We start from the raw sequence: 18,766 nt of genomic DNA, 5'->3' as shown, positions 1-18,766 counted from the left end.
GTAGTTGGTAGGTGGGCTCAGTGTCAGGCTGGATCTGAGAAAGTCAGCCTAATGGTGGCCATACATGGTACAATTTTTTCATACAATCTTACCATTTCTATGTAGTATAAGGGTAAATTAAGTGAATATACCGAAAGGATAATTTAGGCAGTTCCCTTATACTACATAGAATTGGTAAGATTGGATGAAACAATTGTACCATGTATGGCCACCTTAACAGAGATCTTCTGCATCTCCCACCATGTACACACCATAGGTGGACACCAGTGATGGCCACAGGGCACCATAAACCAGCCTGTAACAACTGGGAGTTGTACCATTTTACTTGAATTCAACTACACACTCAACACTTTTAAAAAACATTTAAGAAACAATGTTTTAACTGTGACAAAGCTTAAAGAGGAACCGTAACCAAGAATTGAACTTCATCCCAATCAGTAGCTGATACCCCCTTTCCCACGAGCAATATTTTCCTTTTCTCAAACGGATCATCAGCGGGCTTTGTATGGCTGATATTGTGATGAAACCCCTCCCACAGTGTGATGTCAGCGCCTCACAGCACTGAGGTACTGACATCATACTGTGGGAACCTTGTTGCATTGTGGGAAATAACAGCTGTTTCCAACTGCCAAAAAAGCAAGCAGCATCTCCTTCCAGTGACATCGCCTGCCAGCAGTAAAAATGTTACCATATGTTAAATGTCACAATGTAAATCAGGGAGAGGAAAGATTTTACAATGAGCAAACACTGACTAAATCATTTATACATAATTTTTGTTAAAATTAAGCACTTTTTTATTACACTATTTTCACTGGAGTTCCTCCTTAAACAAGAAAAACAATTGTTTGCTTGTATCTTGGTGTCGGTGTAGGTTTAATTTGTTGCCATAAAATTTTCAATGCCATTCTGAATGAAAATGTGCCAGGCTTTTTGAAGCAGAGCTCCCCAACCCTTTCCTCAAGGCCCAACAACAGTCCATGTTTTGTAGAAAACCACAAGCTTGCACAGGTGGGGTAATAAGTGTTGCAGCAGAGCTGATTGACTACCTCTGAGGATTTCCACAAAACATGCACTGTTGGTGGGCCTTGAGGACAGGGTTGGGGAACACTGTTTTAAAGCACCTCTATCATGAAAAAATGTAAAATAAATGTGTATTAGAGTAAATGTATTTTTTTCCTATGTCACAGTAGGTGGTAAAACTCTGAGAGTTTGAAGACTAGTCCATCTCCTTATGAGAGATTCTCTGGAATTAATTTATTTTCAAAAGCACTCCCTGTACGACAGTGGCACAGTCCACCTGCCAGAATAGTGGCATGCAAGGAGACCAGCTTCCCAGTATGGGCCCTTTCACACTGGGGCCCTTTTCAGCAGTGTATCAGTGCTTTGCTGATTGCCAGAAGAGTTGGGCCGAACGGTTCGCCTGCGAACGGTTCCATGCGAACTTCCGTGGTTCGCGTTCGCGTCCCGCAGGCGAACTTTTCGGAAGTTCGGTTCGCCCCATAATGCACCATGAGGGTCAACTTTGACCCTCTACATCACAGTCAGCAGGCCCAGTGTAGCCAATTAGGCTACACTAGCCCCCTGGAGCCACTCCCCCCCCTACTAAAAGGCAGGCAGCGGCGACCATTACGGTCACTCGTGTGCCTGCATTAGTTAGAGTAGGGCGAGCTGCTGCACATTCTCTCTCATAGGGGAAGATTAGTTAGGCTTAGCTTGTCCCTGGCTGCATACCTGTTCTGTGAACCCACCACTGCATACCTGTACTGTGAACCCACCACTGCATACCTGTTCTGTGAACCCACCACTGCATACCTGTTCTGTGAACCCACCACTGCATACCTGTACTGTGAACCCACCACTGCATACCTGTTCAGTGAACCCACCACTGCATACCTGTTCTGTGAACCCACCACTGCATACCTGTTTAGTGAACCCACCACTGCATACCTGTTCTGTGAACCCACCACTGCATACCTGTACTGTGAACCCACCACTGCATACCTGTTCTGTGAACCCACCACTGCATACCTGTTCTGTGAACCCACCACTGCATACCTGTACTGTGAACCCACCACTGCATACCTGTTCAGTGAACCTGCCACTGCATACCTGTACTGTTCAGTGAACCCGCCACTGCATACCTGTTCTGTTCAGTGAACCCACCACTGTATACCTGTTCTGTTCAGTGAACCCGCCACTGCATACATGTTCTGTTCAGTGAACCCGCCACTGTATACCTGTTCTGTTCAGTGAACCCGCCACTGTATACCTGTTCTGTTCAGTGAACCCGCCACTGCATACCTGTTCTGTTCAGTGAACCCGCCACTGCATACATGTTCTGTTCAGTGAACCCGCCACTGTATACCTGTTCTGTTCAGTGAACCCGCCACTGCATACCTGTTCTGTTCAGTGAACCCGCCACTGTATACCTGTTCTGTTCAGTGAACCCGCCACTGCATACCTGTTCTGTTCAGTGAACCCGCCACTGTATACCTGTTCTGTTCAGTGAACCTGCCACTGCATACCTGTTCTGTTCAGTGAACCCGCCACTGTATACCTGTTCTGTTCAGTGAACCCGCCACTGCATACCTGTACTGTTCAGTGAACCCGCCACTGCATACCTGTTCTGTTCAGTGAACAGTTTGGTGTGTCAGTGTGAAGCAGTACCTTAATTACACTACCTGATTGATGTATACACATGCAAGATGTTTTAAAGCACTTTAGGCCTGTCATTTAGCATTTAATATGATTTCTGCCCTTAAAACGTTGCTTTGCGTCAAATCCAGATTTTTCCCGGGGACTTTTGGCGTGTATCCCACTCCGCCATGCCCCCCTCCAGGTGTTAGACCCCTTGAAACATCTTTTCCATCACTTTTGTGGCCAGCATAAATTTTTTTTTTCAAAGTTCGCATCCCCATTGAAGTCTATTGCGGTTCGCGAACTTTAACGCGAACCGAACCTTCCGCGGAAGTTCGCGAATCCGGTTCCCGAACCTAAAATCGGAGGTTCGGCCCAACTCTAATTGCCAGAAGTCTGCCTTATGTCCAACCATAAAGACAAAGTGCAGCCTATACATTAGGAATGGTCAATGAGAAATATTCAAGTTGATGCAGGATTGTGTGCATATTTATGCAGCTTGAAAATGGACTGCTGAGGTGGAATTCAATTGGTCCAGGCTCGAGCTGCAAAAATCTGCATACAAAATTTGCACAATATTGCATCAATTTTGGAATTATTGCATCTTGTTGGCTATCTCCTATTATGCATAGAGTATATATTAAAAACCCAAATCCAGTACACCTGATAACTTAATAACTATAGTGTCTATATATTTTTGGTTTTTGTCCCAACAAGGCACCTATAGCTAAAAAAAATCCTGTTTTCACAATTTGGACATGTGACCTGAGGCAGCCCAGAAGAAGAAATTGTCAACAAGGACTGTAGGCAGGCATTGTCATGTATTGGGGCAGGGCACAAACACAGCTTTGTGTTATGATTGTAGCCTGCAGCTTTGAAAGTCTGTGTTGCTGAAAATGCTCAGTAAAGGGGCATTGGATCTGGGACTACAGAAGTGATTTGTTTTACATGAGTTGATCTATTCTAGGTTATTACACTCCAGTCAAAACAAATACCATGTACCTATACAGTGCTAGGAAACCATTTATGCTCAGAGCTAGGCTTAAAGCAGACCCGAACTCTTGCACAGCACACAATAAAAACTTTTTTTCACATATAGTTGTTGAAGAAATTCACTGCTCTGTGTTCTGCATTTGTTTAGCTGATCAAAATGTCTAATTAGTGTAAATACTGAGGCTTAAAGAGTACCCGAGGTGGGTTTGTGACATCAATATTAGGACACAGAGGCACATTCTGCATACAATGCCCAGCCTCTGTGTCCTTACAGTGTGCCCCCAGTCTCCCCCCATGCTCTGCTGTTCCAATTATAAAAACTGCCAGGTTAGCGACACGCAGATTGTCACTATTCGGCTGTTTACCTTTTGGCTGCCACTCAGCGCCGCTCCCCCGCCTCCTCTATAGTGCGGCTCCCAGCCTGTGTCCCTTCCCTCCCCGCCTCTGTAATCCGATTGGAGGAAGCTTACTGTGGTGGGGAGTGAAGGGACACAGGCGGGGAGCCACCTGTGTTCCACTTTAAATAGCTATTGCAGGCTGAAAACCCATGCCGGTATATGCTGACACTTCTAAAATGACCTTTGTATGCAAATGAACATATGTTTTTGTGATTTTCATGAGATGCAGCTAGTTACTAATTATGTCAATCTCCACAAACAGCACAAGGCGTAGAACACCACAGCAGGCTATGACAGGTACCACACCTTTGTTTTCTGTGCTAACACACTCATCTATTAATCTCTCTGCTTTTTCTTCATTCTTTTTTTCCACTTCTAGTTTCCAAAGGAACTGAAGCTTATTCCCAGCATGCTGCAAGTTAGCTTCCTGTGGCCTCTGCTGCCAGACATTATTCTTCCTGTATGACTGTCTTGCTCAGTGTCTTTCTACCGTGCTCTGTTAATGTACTGTATACTAACAGCTGCTAATGTTTATTGTATATCTTTACAACTTTGCAATGCACTCAATTATGTACCCACTTGTGTTTTAAACTCAACCTTGTAGATTAACTTATGTATCTGTCAATTCTCACACTGTGTCATTTACATGCGGATAGAAAAGTACGCTCAGGAGTGGAATAAAAGGAGACAATGAAATAATGTAAAGCTGTTGTTTCAGTGTTTAGGCCGTAGGGAACATGTTTGGAAAGGTGGTTGAGCTCAAGGGAAAGTTTTATTCAATACAGACATTATTTTATTTATGAATGATTAAAAATACATGTATCCACCTGAATGAGTTTGCTCCTGTTGCAACTTGTTTGGAAACAGAGTACAAATACAGTGGCAGTTTCTAGGTGAGAATATGTGACTGGCGGGCTTTTGATGATTTTTCATTGTTTCCACTTATTTATCGCAATTTGGACAAAAAATATGCTATGGGCCCATTTAAGTTTTGCTTTTTTGATTTCTTTGGGTAACAGTTTCCTATTGATTATTGAACCAACTCTCAGCTGAGCTCTCTGTCCTATGAAGAGGGGACAATGGGAGGTGTCCCACTGTGGTGTACATGTAAAAACAGCAATTGGACATTTTGGTGCACAGTTAACATTACTGATAGTCTATTTTAACCCAAATCTCACAATGAGCATCTTCAACCTACATCTAACACTAACACACGCTGCTAAATGATACTGCTAATTTGGTCCAGCGATAAATCCCACCCCCAAGTACGTCGTGCCATAGTTAAACAGCTGGCGCTGCCATGTAACTTTCTTCTATGGGTCGCAAAAATAACTAGGTGCCAATTATGTACCATAATTTCCTGTCTTCACCACTGGAGCTGCAATGGAACAAAATAAACAATGTCACAGAGCCAAATATTAAAGTATACCGAGCACCTGGGTGCTGCAATTATATTAAACAAACCTTTCCCTAAGGGAGGTTTTAAACTGAGTGGGCTTTTAGGGTGCAGTAATCATTTACTTACCTACTTGGGGGCTGCTCCATAGCCCCCTGTCTATATGTAAGCCCCCATCTTCTCTCGCTCAGTGCTGCAGGTTGAAATTCCTGTAATGATACAGCTCATCACAGGCGGCCACAATGCATGCCGAGGCGCGCAAAACATTGTGGGAGATTACTTTTATTGATGTGGTTACACCTCCCTGATAAGAGATGTAATTAAATCAGTGGGAACTACATCTACCGACATGCATCGCCCGTGACCTGCAATAATTGTGGCCTATATCAGCCTATTACGCACTATGTTGTTTCAACATGCGGTTCTTCAACACCAAGCCAGTGAAGACGGATGCAGCCAAGCATAGGTAAGTGAATGCTTTCTGCACCCGCATGCATCGCCTGTCGTCGGCATTGATTGCGGCCTATATCGTCCTATTACTCACTATATTGTTTGAACCTGTGGTTCTGCGACACCAAGTGAGAGAAGATAGATGCAGCCAAACATGGGTAAGTAAACGCTTGCTGCATCCCCAAAAATCAACTTAGTTTACGGACCATCCTTTGGGGGAGGTTCGTTTGACAAATTTTGAAAAAGTAGTTATAAGTTCCTTTTAGGAGGCCACTGATATAGGGAAACATCTTTACAAACACTAGATGGTCACACAAAGCAATCACAGATGTTTTTCGAATAGTGAAAATTTAGCATATGTCAGTAGCTTTAGGTTTTATTGATCTGCTTTGCCAAGACTGAATTAAATGCCTAATATTAAAACTTAAAATTAGAATTTTTTATTGTAATTAGTCAAAGCCACTGCGTAGCTTATCTGGAGTGAATAAATCACTTTTGGTCCACACCATCTAGGTCTGAGATGCAGGGGAACAAATTGTCTAAGACCTCAGCAAAGTGTCACGTAATTATTAATTATGGAGACAGGCATATAACTAGATGGGAAGAGGAGGTCCGCCTCTTGTCTCAGGAGATGGCAAAAAGCAGGGGGAGACTACTTCCTTGTAAAAGGAGAGTTAAACAAATGCACTAGCTAGAGTTTGTAAAATAAGTGCTTATTTCATATAATAAAGAGCAGTACAACCATTGCACCCCAGATCATTTTGTGTAATTTTTTTAGAGATTTGATGGCTTCTAGAATTTCTTCCAAAACACATGGTGCAATCAAGCTCTTAGCCCCATATGCAATTCACTTTTTCACCTGAGTTTTCTCCTAGAAGATAATTTTTAATCTTTGATTTAAAATAACTTTCCAGCATTTTTCAACTAAAAGAGTATCAAAAAGTAGCTGAAAAAGTACTTTCTTGCTTTCTGGTGGCTTAAAAGGCATTTTATTGACAAGTTTAAAATTATCACCTAGGAAAAAACTCAGGTGAAAAAGTGAATTGCATATGGCCCTTAGTGTCTGTACAGCTGAGTATTTGGTCTAGCCAACTTTTTACTGACTTAAATACAATTTACTGTAAAACTCTGTAACAAATGTTCATCACCGGGATGGACAAAGATTCAACCCCTCTTTTTTTTTTCTATAAGTGAGGGCTTATAAAAATTTGTGAGTTACCCATCAACGTAGTTGAATAATTGACGTTTCATGCAGACTTGAATCTGATTGGTAGCTATGTCGGAAATCAATTTGTATTACAAATGAAGGTGCCTGATCTATGAGTTTCCTTGGCTGGAGATTATTATTAGTGAACATGGCCCTTATTCAATTCACTTTTTTTTCTAGGGGATAATTTTTCACCTGCTCTTTAAAATAACTAGTCAGCACTTTTCAATTGAAAAAGTACCAAAAAGTAGGTGAAAAGGTAATATCAAAATTATTCTTGCTTGCGAGTTGCTTAAAAGGCACTTTTGATAAAGTGTTAAAATATCATCTAGGAGGAAACTTAGGGAAAAAAGTTAATTGAATAGGGGCCATATTGCTGCAAACCTTGCTTGTATCCATTAAAAACTGTTTGCTGTTAGGTTACAAAAGGTTAGTGAATTATGAGTGCAATTGTGGTCATAGTGATATCGTTTTTCAAATTACATCCAGCCTGTCTTGTATTTATTAAAGAAAAAGCAGTCTTTGTGGGGTTGTGCATGCAGATAACTGTAGTTGGCTTGAACTGATCAGCAGTAATATTGTTGTGAAAATTAGACGGGCTATCCTCATACCCTGGGCCTCTCCAGCAGTCAGCCAGCTGCTGAGGGCAAGCAGAGGCATGGGATCCTATGTGTGAAGAAACATGTCTCCCCACATTGACTCCGAACATCATGTTTTTGCAGACAGGCACACTGTTGGACACTTGTGATCAGTTGGTTGGCAAGCGCAGGAAACTGTTTTTAGTAGGCCCCAGCCCTTACTGTTCATAATCATTGCCTTATGCTGTGGAGCATATTCTACTACATATGCAACTACAGCATATTAGACCAGGCAGTAACAACCATTGCTGCTTGTCTGCACAGTATAGCCGTTAGCTACCTTTACTGTTCATTATTGTTGTTTTGTGTTGTGGAGCTTATTCGACAAGATTTCATGTTATAGCCAACACTTAGTACCAGAGCCGTTTGCTGCACAGTATAGCCATAAACTACCAACTGTTCATCATGACTTTTGTAATATGAGTCTTATTTGCAGCAGATCAGACCAGGCATTCATCAACAGTGCTGCATGGTCAGCAATATATAGCAACATTTTAAAATATGGTAAATATGCCTTCATTGCTCAAAGCATGTAAAACATGACAGGGACCTTTTGTTTCACTTGGTTGCAGTAGTTTCCCACCAGAGGCCAACCAGAATTCTTAATCATCGACTTCAATGGAGTTTGGATCAACGCAGTCCAAATACAGAACATTTTATCAGTTTGGATGGACTGCATATTTATTGAAAATAGGCATATCTGAGCAACACTAATAACCTTTAGTCATCTTTTGCTATGGTTGAATATAACGGTGGTTGGATTTGCAAACTTTCCCCCCTTAATAGTAGATTGTATTTCACAAACTTTAGCCAGGTCTGCAGCATGACTTTGGTTCTCCAAAGAGCTGTGGTCCAGAACAGCTTTCATAAACCAAGCAATGTCTACAATAAAAACTTTACTCAGTCATAACCACTAATCAGATTTCAACCTGATGAGCAAAATAACAGATGCAACATAAAAAACAGGAATCTGACAGATTAAGACAGTACACCGAAAACTTATTGCAGCACAAGGTGGTTCTCTAGAGAAAGCAGCTACTAGGGCAGGATAACTCACTTCATTGGGTGGCGCTAAACTGAGGCACTGGCCCCCTGGGAATCATTGTGTCCCCTTGAACGACCCTCCCCTTCCCGGACACCCCTCCCCCCGCTCAGTAACATACAGTTAACTTCCAGACGCCAACAGCGTAGAGCGAATAGGATGGGGTCTGTAAAAAAATTTGCCATGTCTATGTAGGCGTTAAGTTAACCAAGGCTCTTCTTTATTTGACATAAATACCTCACAATACTTGCAAGATCACTTGTGATTAATGTATCTGGATGAGACTTATATTTGCCAAAAAACCTCTCTACCTCCTTCTGATTGTATGTTCTAACATTGACAGTGAACAGAAATAGAGTTTGAAGAATGCTTACAAGCTGAAATTTTTTTTTTAAAACTAGCCAATAAACTTGTATTATGAACTTCCTCCAATCAGCGTACAGAGGAGGGGAGGGAGGGGACACAGGTGGGGAGCCGCGCTATAGAGGAGGCGGGGAGCGGCGGTGAGTGGCAGCCTGAATGTAAACAGCCGACTAGCGATAATAATCCTGATGCAAAAACTTCCTGTCTGTATTATACAAGCTCTATTCTCCAGCAATACTAAGATAAGGAATTACACACACAGGGCTTGATTCACAAAGCGGTGCTAACCTAATTAGCTTTAGACGTGCTAACCAGGGTGCTAAGTAGGTTAGCACCGAATTTCTGAATCAGATCGCGCACTAAGTACCGCGCGCAAAAAAAACTTTGGGCAGCTCTGTGCAGTGCGCGCGTAAAGTTTTACGCGCATAAAGTTTTACGCACGTAAAGTTTTGCGCGCGAAAAGCTCGTTTAGACGTGCTAAGGGGGTTTTCACAGGCGTGCTAACAGTTAGCACCGCTTTGTGAATCAAGCCCACAGTGTTTCTCTCCCTCCTGCCTTTTCCCCTTCCCCTTGCTTGTAGGCCCCTTAAACACAGGTTGGGGGCTGAGATGATTTGTCGGTGATCTGTCTACAAAAGAAAAGCTTGCTAGCAAGTAGGGATTAAATCAAGCCTGCAAACTAGCCAAGTACATCTGTAGGTAACTTTCTTCAATAATAACACCATCAGTTGGACAATAATCTCTGCTCAAAAGCCTCTGAGTTCTGTTTGTGATATTACATTTGGTTCCTATCATTGCTAAACTAGTTGGCCTTAACTTTATAACCTGAATTAGCCAAAAAAATATATTAAGCTTCCCATACAAACATCAATTTTGATCACCCAAATGGACCCCACTAGTCAGCCATTGTGCCCCCCCCCCCCCCCCAAAAAAAAGCTAGAGCTGCCACTGTTCATTGCATTTAGTTTTCCACTTATTGGGTTATATTCACCATGCCCAGTTAAATTTCACATGTGCAGGCAGCACACATAAAGTATATTAGGCTTTACGCAAATTATATAACACATTACAAAAATTGCATAACTTCTGTTAGACATGCAACATTTACAATGCATATTACACAGCAACATAGACAGTGCATGCATAATGCAAGCTGTGCAAATTATGGAACATGCTACGTAATTTGCGTGAAGCTTGGCAAACGTTGCCTGTGAAGGTTACTGGAATTTAAAGAGACTCTGTAACAAAATGTTGAGCCTTATTTCTTCTATCCTATAAGTTCCTATGCCTGTTCTAATGTGGTCTGTCTTACTGCAGCATTTTCTAGTTGCACTGTCTCTGTAATAAATCTTATCTTCTTTCCTCTGTCGGCTCTGTCAGGCTCAGGCTGGAATGTGTGGAATGTGCAGCACTGCTTGTGATAGGCAGAAGCTTTACACATCCTCTCCAAGCTCTGCATGAGTCGCACAGTAAGCTGTTCTCAGCGTATCATACTCTGGTTAGAAGCCATGTCATTTGTTTGTAAACACTGCCTAAAACTGTTAATTACAAGCCAGGATTGCAGCAGGGAGTGACAGAAATAGCACAGAGGGGCCCAGGAGAACATAATGAAGAGAATGGTATGCTTTTTATTGTAAGAATTTTAAAGTACAGATTCTCTTTAATAAATATACTCCATTGTTCCTTAAAAGTAATCACTGTCAGATACAAATATATGTATTTTATTCTTTACATTTCTTCATTACAAATTGCTGAAGACAAGAGTGAAATTGACATTTGACTTATATTTTAAGGTTACAGCCCTTTGTATATTCAACTTTTCCTGACTAAATAAGCCTATGTAAAATAAATGTCTCTTTGATGAAGCTTTCCCTTGACGAGTATGTGACGCAAGGCACAATGTCATTATTATGGTAGGTAGAATATGAATGGGTTTTGAGTAAAATTACACATTTATTGTTTTATTTTTGGTTAAAAAAATATTAGGATAATTTACAATAAAGATACTTCAACAATATTCTGCTTTAACATTTTTTTTAAGGTAAAGGCAATTTACTAACTTATCACTACCAGGACTGATGTTTGTGATGTGTGCCCTAGTGTGGACGAACCATCGCACCACACCGAGAAGGTATCACAAAAGAACAAAGGGCAAAAGTAGAGGGATTGGAGCTGGTACAACAAACATGCCAATTTTATTTCCTACCAAGATAATAATCAGTTCAGTTAAATAGTGTGTACCCAGAGTTTGAATTATTAAGGCACAACTGAACTACCAGTAGGCCAAAAATTGTGATTGCTACTTACCTGGACCTTCTTCTAGCCCCTCCCTCCTCCCCCCCCCCCCCCCGCATAGTGTATCAGGTCCCTCGGTAAGGTTCTCTAGGTTAGAGATCATGGCACTTATTCAATTAATTTTTTCTCCTAGGTGATATTTTCACATCAATAAAATGCCTTTTAAGCCACCAGCAAGCAAGAAAAAAATCAGAATAATTTTGATAGTACTTTTACACCAACTTTATGGTACTTTTTCAACCGCAGAAAGCTGAAAAGTTATTTTAAACAGAAGATGAAAAATTATCTCCTAGGAGAAAACTTGGGGGAAAAAGTGAATTGAATAAGGGCTAATATGAGAGCATAATTGAGCCTACAATCCTGTTCTGAATTACTAAATCCCATTTCCAAATACAGATGTTAAAATATTACTTAATGGTTTACTAAATGTATTAATCAGAGTGCTCAAATCATTTTGTGAGAAATTCGTCTTCTCCAGGAGCACTGAGTACAAGGAGTCCGTAATCCGGCTCTGAGGGGTGGACTTCTCTGACTCCACTTAGACACCCCCTTTTTTTCCAATTGCTTTCAGCTCTTGTATCCTCTAAACAGCTGATCAATCATGTGATAATTGAAGATCATTTGAGCCCATCAGCTTCTCTGTTTTCATGCACTAAGATCTGAATAATCTGTTTAAAAATACACTCACCTAAAGGATTTTTAAGTACGCCATACTTACAGTGTTTGACTACCTTTCGCCTTCAGAACTGCCTTAATGCTACGTGGCATTGATTCAACAAGGTGCTGAAAGCATTCTTTAGAAATGTTGGCCCATATTGATAGGATAGCATCTTGCAGTTGATGGAGATTTGTGGGATGCACACCCAGGGCATGAAGCTCCCGTTCCATCCCATCCCAAAGATGCTCTATTGGGTTGAGATCTGGTGACTGTGGGGGCCATTTTAGTACAGTGAACTCATTGTCATGTCCAAGAAACCAATTTGAAATGATTCAGGCTTTGTGACATGGTGCAATATCCTGCTGGAAGTAGCCATCAGAGGATGGGTACATGGTGGTCATGATCATGAAGGGATGGACATGGTCAGAAACAATGCTCAGGTAGCCCGTGCCAAGAAAACATCCCCCACACCATTACACCACCACCACCACCAGCCTGCACAGTGGTAACAAGACATGATGGATCCATGTTCTCATGCGGTTTACGCCAAATTCTGACTCTATCGAGACTCATCAGACCAGGCAACATTTTTCCAGTCTTCAGCTGTCCAATTTTGGTGAACTCGTGTAAATTGTAGCCTCTTTTTCCTATTTGTAGTGGGGATGAGTGGTACCCGGTGGGGTCTTCTGCTGTTGTAGCCCATCCGCCTCAAGATTGTGCGTGTTTTGGCTTCACAAATGCTTTGCTGCATACCTTGGTTGTAACGAGTGATTATTTCAGTCAACGTTGCTCTTCTATCGGCTTGAATCAGTCAGCCATTCTCCTCTGACCTCTAGCATCAACAAGGCATTTTCGGCCACAGGACTGCCGCGCATACTGGATGTTTTTCCCTTTTCACACCATTCTTTGTAAACCCTAGAAATGGTTGTGAGTGAAAATCTGTGAAAAACTGAGCAGATTGCGAAATACTCAGACCGGCCCATCTGGCACCAACAACCATGCCACGCTCAAAATAAATCACCTTTCTTTCCCATTCTGACATTCAGTTTGGAGTTCAGGAGATTGTCTTGACAAGGACCACACCCCTTAATGCATTGAAGCAACTGCCATGTAATTGGTTGATTAGATAATTGCATTTATGAGAAATTGAACAGGTGTTCCTAATAATCCTTTAGGTGAGTATATGATGATTCACAAAAATTTGTATAATTCATGTGCACCTTTAAAGAGAACCCGAGGTGGGTTTCTGCAATCAATATTAGGACACAGAGGCACATTCTGCATATTATCACCAGCCTCTGTGTCCTTACAGTGTGCCACCAGGCTCCCTCCCATACTCTGCTGTCCCCCATTATAAAAACCGCTAGGCTAGCGACACACAGATTGTCGCTAGTCGGCTGTTTACATTCAGGCTGCCACTCACCGCCGTTCCCCGCCTCCTCTATAGCGCGGCTCCCCGCCTGTGTCCCCTCCCTCCCTGCCTCTGTAAGATGATTGGAGGAAGGGACACAGGCGGGGAGCAGCGCCAAGGAGGAGGCGGGGGAGCGGTGGTGAGTGGCAGCCTGAATGTAAACAGCCGACTAGCAACAATCTGTGTGTCGCTAGCCTGGCGGTTTTTATAAGGGGGGGACAGCAGAGCCCGTGGGGGGGGGGGCTTGGGGGCACACTATAAGGACACAGAGGCTGGTGATAGTATGCAGAATGTGCCTCTGTGTCCTAATATTGATTGCAGAAACCCACCTCGGGTTCTCTTTAAAGTAAACAAGAGATCTTGAAAACTAAAGATTAGATACTTATCCGGGGCTTCCTCCCGCCCTATAAACACGTGAGAGTCCCACGCCGTCCTCCTGTAGTCTGCCATTCAGCCGCAATCAGCCCGAGTAACTTGCTCAGTCGCGTCAGTCCAGGTCCACTATGCATGCATGGGAGGTCCACGCATACACAAAAGACCCAGACTGGACCTAAGCTAATTACCGGGGCTGACTGTGGCTGAACGGCAGACTACAGGAGGACGACGTGGGACTCACACGTGTTTATAGGATGGGAGGAAGCCCTGAGTAAGTATCAAATCTTTAGTTTTCAAGATCTCTGGTTTACTTTAAGTAGACGTCAGTTATCCATTCCTCCTCTGATGTGTAGCCACAGTGTTAATAGCATTCCCTGCTGGAGAAATAGTTTCTTAGTTGCAGTGCAGTACATGGGCCCCCGATACTAGTCCCGCATGTAAACAGCTGATCGCTGGTACCAGCCCAATCCTAGATTGCTGTCCATGCCCAGCTTATTGCATCGCTGGAGAACTAACGTTTCCTCTTGAGTGTTTAAATATAGGTCTGAATCATAATACTAAACTACTGGTATATGTCAGGTTGGGAAGAAATGGACAACTGACATTTACTTTAATGCTACTGTACATTTGTTCATTCTCTGCTATTAGAATCAGAATTTATTTCGCCAAGTACAACGGTGGATTGTACCCGGAATTGGTTTTGGCGCATACAGGGTCGTTGATGAAAACAAGAAAATAGCACGGTTAAGCATGGTACATACATAGACATGGGACAAGCATACATAGGACAACATTACAGTTTGTGCGTACATTTAAGCAGCGGGTCGTATACAGTTAAGCATGGTACATACGTATAAACAGTAGAAGCAAAAACAAAAGCAAAACAGAGAGCATTACAGCATACACGTACAGTTAACGTAATTCAAACAAAGCATTGCAGCATACACGTACAATTAACGTAATACAAAACATAGCAGACATACACTGATAGCAGGAACAGAAAAGAGTGGGACAGGAGGAGCAGCCTGAGAGCTGATACGAGCGCTGCCATTTTCGGCACTGGACGCTACACAGCGACACGCTCCCAACTAGACAGGTGCTACCGATTGTCCATGAAAGTAGAGAGGGTAGTGAAAGAGAGAGAGAGAGAGAGAGAGAAAGAAAGAAGGGATAGCTAGAGAGAGAATAAGGAAGAAGAACAATGAAAGTGAGAGTGGGAGTGGGGCCCCTTGGGCAGTGCGGTGTGACTGGATAGCGTCCCGTTTGGCTGTCTATGCCGCAGTGGTGTGGGATGGAGCTGGTGGGTGCACGGGCCCTGCCATGAAGCTGATGGTTGCAAATCTATTACAGTAGATGACAACAATTAACAGTGCTCACCAGGACCACACTGGAGCTTAGTGAGGGGTGCTGAAAGGTCACTCATAGCTGTTACACCATTTTAGTCATGTGCTTGCAAATTCAGTCCGGCTTGTCCTGGAATTACTGAAGAAAAGTTCTCACTATGGGCATACACACACAACTGCAATCACACAACTTTATCCGCTAAGTGATCTAAACTTCTTAGCAAGGGTTACAAAGTCATGCTATCTTAAAGGTGAATATTTTTTTTAAATTAAAATCAAACCAGGTTTGCAGGGTTCCTTAAATCGATTTTGGTAGGGTAGATGATATGGGATACACTAGGCTCGGTTCCCAATTGTGTAGAAAATGTATCCGCTCAGTACGCTTTCTATACCTCAGAGAAATGCAGGAAGCGGATCCTATTTCTGATGCACATACATGCCTGCTCCCTACGTTTGTGCAAAGCAAGTCGCCCCGTGTACCCTTTAGGGCTCGTTCACACTGTAGGCGTTTTCGGGTATTTTTACATGCGGGCGATTTAAAAAATCGACCACTAAAAGCTTGTGCAATGAATGTCTATGAGAAGGTTCATATCAGCGCAGATCGTTCAGTAATGTGGTGCATGGACCATTTTTGAGGCGATTCTGCCTCAATGGAATGTATAGAAGAAACGCATAACGCACACAAAATCGCTTTGCGTATCGATTGCGTTCGCGTTTTTAAGAATAAATACATTGTATTTATTATTTTCTGGATCAAAAAGTTCACTTCCTGACTTGAGTCAGGGAGTGAATTACAAAACCGCCTGGAAAAAAACCTCTTAGAAAACTAATAAGCACAAAAATGAATCCCACCCAAGCGCCGGGAATCGGTAAAAAAAGACACCTCAAAAACAGTCCAACGCAGACGGACGTGCGAACGGAACGCAATGTGAACAAGGCCTAAAGGGGAGATGAAATCTGTGAACAGACTGCAATGCCTGGCCCTTGTTTAAACAGATAATCTGACCATAGCAGACTATTTACACACAGGCATAAAGATGCTAGGCATTTTTGTTGTTCAGGTTTTTAAAATGTGTTGCTCATCTTTGTCAAGCATTTGTCAAGTATTTTGAAAGAAACAGGACTTGGGTGTTAGTGTGAAACCGAGAAGTGTACAGACACCTCACTCTGCTACAGAAGATCGACACGTCTGTTTTAAGGGAGAAGGGACAACAGCGTGGCACACAATGGAGCAACTTCTGGTGGGAGGGAGAAAAAGGGGAACAATGAGGGTTGCTGTCATTTAAAATCAGTTATTTTTAAAGGGATTCTGAAGTGAAAATAAAGTTTTGATATCATTAATTGAATGTCTAGTACAGCTAAGGAATAGAACATTGGTAACACAGATATCAGTCTCATATTTTTTCCAGTACAGGAAGACTTAAAGTGAACCTCCGGACTAAAAATCGACTCAGCAGCACTGAAAAGGCCTGGAGTTTCTTTAACAGTATCACAGCATCAGAACTTTGTTTCTCTTATCCAAGCCTCATTTTTAGCTGCACAGAAGAAAACTGCCCGGGCTTTTTCCCCCTGATGCTGTGCAAAGCATGATGGGATTTTTGATGTTGTTGCTCTCGTTCTGCTGTTTTGGTGCAATTTTTTTTTTTTTACATTTTGAATTTGACATTTGAAGCCTAGCGTGTGCAGCTGGGAGGGGTTATCAGGACACAGGACAGTTGGAACTGTGTCTCCTGCTCCTTGTCACCTCCTTTCAACCAAAAAGATGGCTGCATCCATGACAAAGATGGCAGCCCCCATGAATCACAAACATTTGCCTGTTCTTTTAAAACAGTGTGGGTAAAAAAATATATTACCTATCTATTCTAATTAACATAACTAATGTAACTTAATGACAGTATGTTTGTTTAGGCTGAAGTTCCCCTTTAAGTAACTTGTTATCTATGCAAAAGAACTTCTCTGAGCTCTGCGCCCCAACTTGGGTCAGCTACAGTGCTGTTTTCTGAAGCACTTATCTTAACCTGTCTCTCACTGTTTCTTGTTTGTTTAAGATTTTACTGCAAGAAAGTTAAATGGGTGATTAGTTCTGCTCTCTTTCATAGTTTAACTACCTAACGACCGTGTCACGCCGATGGGCGTGAACATGGCGGCAGCCCCAGGACCGCCTAATGCCAATTGGCGTCAAGTCCTGGGGCGGAGTTTTGCAGGAGATCGCGCGCGCCGATGTGCTTGCATCTCCACTTGAATGACGAAGCTCTGCTCTGCAATCAGTCTCCCAGCGGCGATTCCCACTAGGAGACTGTTAGGCAGCGATAGCGTCTATTTACAGCTGCATGATTTACGGCAGCGATGTACTGGGGACAGCTGTATGACATGGCTGTCTCCCTGGGAGGCACAGAGAGCGATCGGCTCTCATAGGCTGATGTCTATGAGAACCGATCGCTGGGATTGGCTGGTGGAGGGAGGGAGGGGTTAAAAAAATATGAAACAAAAAGTGAAATTTATAAAAAAATATTTGTAAAAAAGTAAACAAGCACCCCAACAGAGATCAGAGCCACCAACAGAAAGCTATCTGAAGTGACATGCAACATAGGGGTTGATGCTCTAACCCAGGGATCCCCAAACGCTTTGGGTCGAGGGCCGGGTCAACATACTTCAGACTGCTGGGGGCCGGAGTATACATAAAATGATGTAGAAGTCTTTGCGGGCCAGACAGTGAAGCATACTCAGGTGACAACCTAAAATCCAATTGGACAGCAGTGTCACCTGATGTGGAGTTTGATTGGAAACCAGCAAATTACTGCTTTCTGGCTTCCATGTGGATGGGTGGTGCCAGCACTGCTATTCTATATGTGGACCACCAATATTTAAAGATGTAGCTGACTGCATATATAAGTAATACAATTTGTGTGTGGGTGGCTGGTAAATAAGCCTCAGGGGGCCGCATTCAGCCCGCGGGCCTTAGTTTGGGAACCACTGCTCTAACTCTAAACTGAATTAGGACCACAACGGACAACAGACAAAGCAACCAGCCATTACGCCTCCAAATAGGTAAATCAAGTAGCCATCGTGCCTCCCCAAGCAAAGCATGTGTATACAGATACAAAAATTAAATAGTCATGTGTCACCAGATAAAAAAAAGTAACCATGCACCCTCTGGATACTAAAATTAAGTGTCAATTCTAAATGCAAGAATTACATATACGTGTACCTCCAGATACCAGGGTTGAATAGTCATGTGCCCCAAGTGTAAAATCTATGTAGCCATATGACCCCAGTTAAAGGTAGGGAGATACAAAAAAATAAAATAGTCACATGCCTCTAGATACCAGAACTAGGTACAGGGATCAAATAGCCCCCAGATAAAAAAATGGAGTAGGCATGTGTCCCTAAGATCATGAACTAAGTAGCCATGTGACCCCAGATATCAGTATTAGGTAGCCTTGTGTGCCCACCACATATTAGGTGCCCATGCAGAAAGCCGCTAGTGCGCCTGGGTAGGCAGGCTACTGTTATTATTGTTGTGGATTGTTAGGGGGTGCCAAGGCTTGATCGGACTGGCTG

At 42.7% G+C, this 18,766-nt stretch overlaps 1 protein-coding gene across 4 annotated transcripts in view; it reads left to right on the top strand.

Moving 5' to 3' along the window:
* Nucleotides 1-11,140, top strand: part of KIF5A (kinesin family member 5A) — a 221,804-nt gene extending 210,664 nt beyond the window's left edge. For all 4 annotated transcript variants that reach the window (XM_068267433.1, XM_068267432.1, XM_068267431.1 and 1 more), the window contains one exon: nt 4,408-11,140. The gene's annotated coding sequence lies outside the window, so the exon portion shown is untranslated. The remainder of the gene's footprint in view (nt 1-4,407) is intronic.
* The last annotated feature ends 7,626 nt before the right edge of the window (nt 11,141-18,766 follow it).

This window comes from Hyperolius riggenbachi, chromosome 2 (genome assembly GCF_040937935.1).
Source record: "Hyperolius riggenbachi isolate aHypRig1 chromosome 2, aHypRig1.pri, whole genome shotgun sequence".
NCBI lineage: Eukaryota > Metazoa > Chordata > Amphibia > Anura > Hyperoliidae > Hyperolius > Hyperolius riggenbachi.
This window is presented reverse-complemented; position numbering and strand designations above follow the sequence as displayed.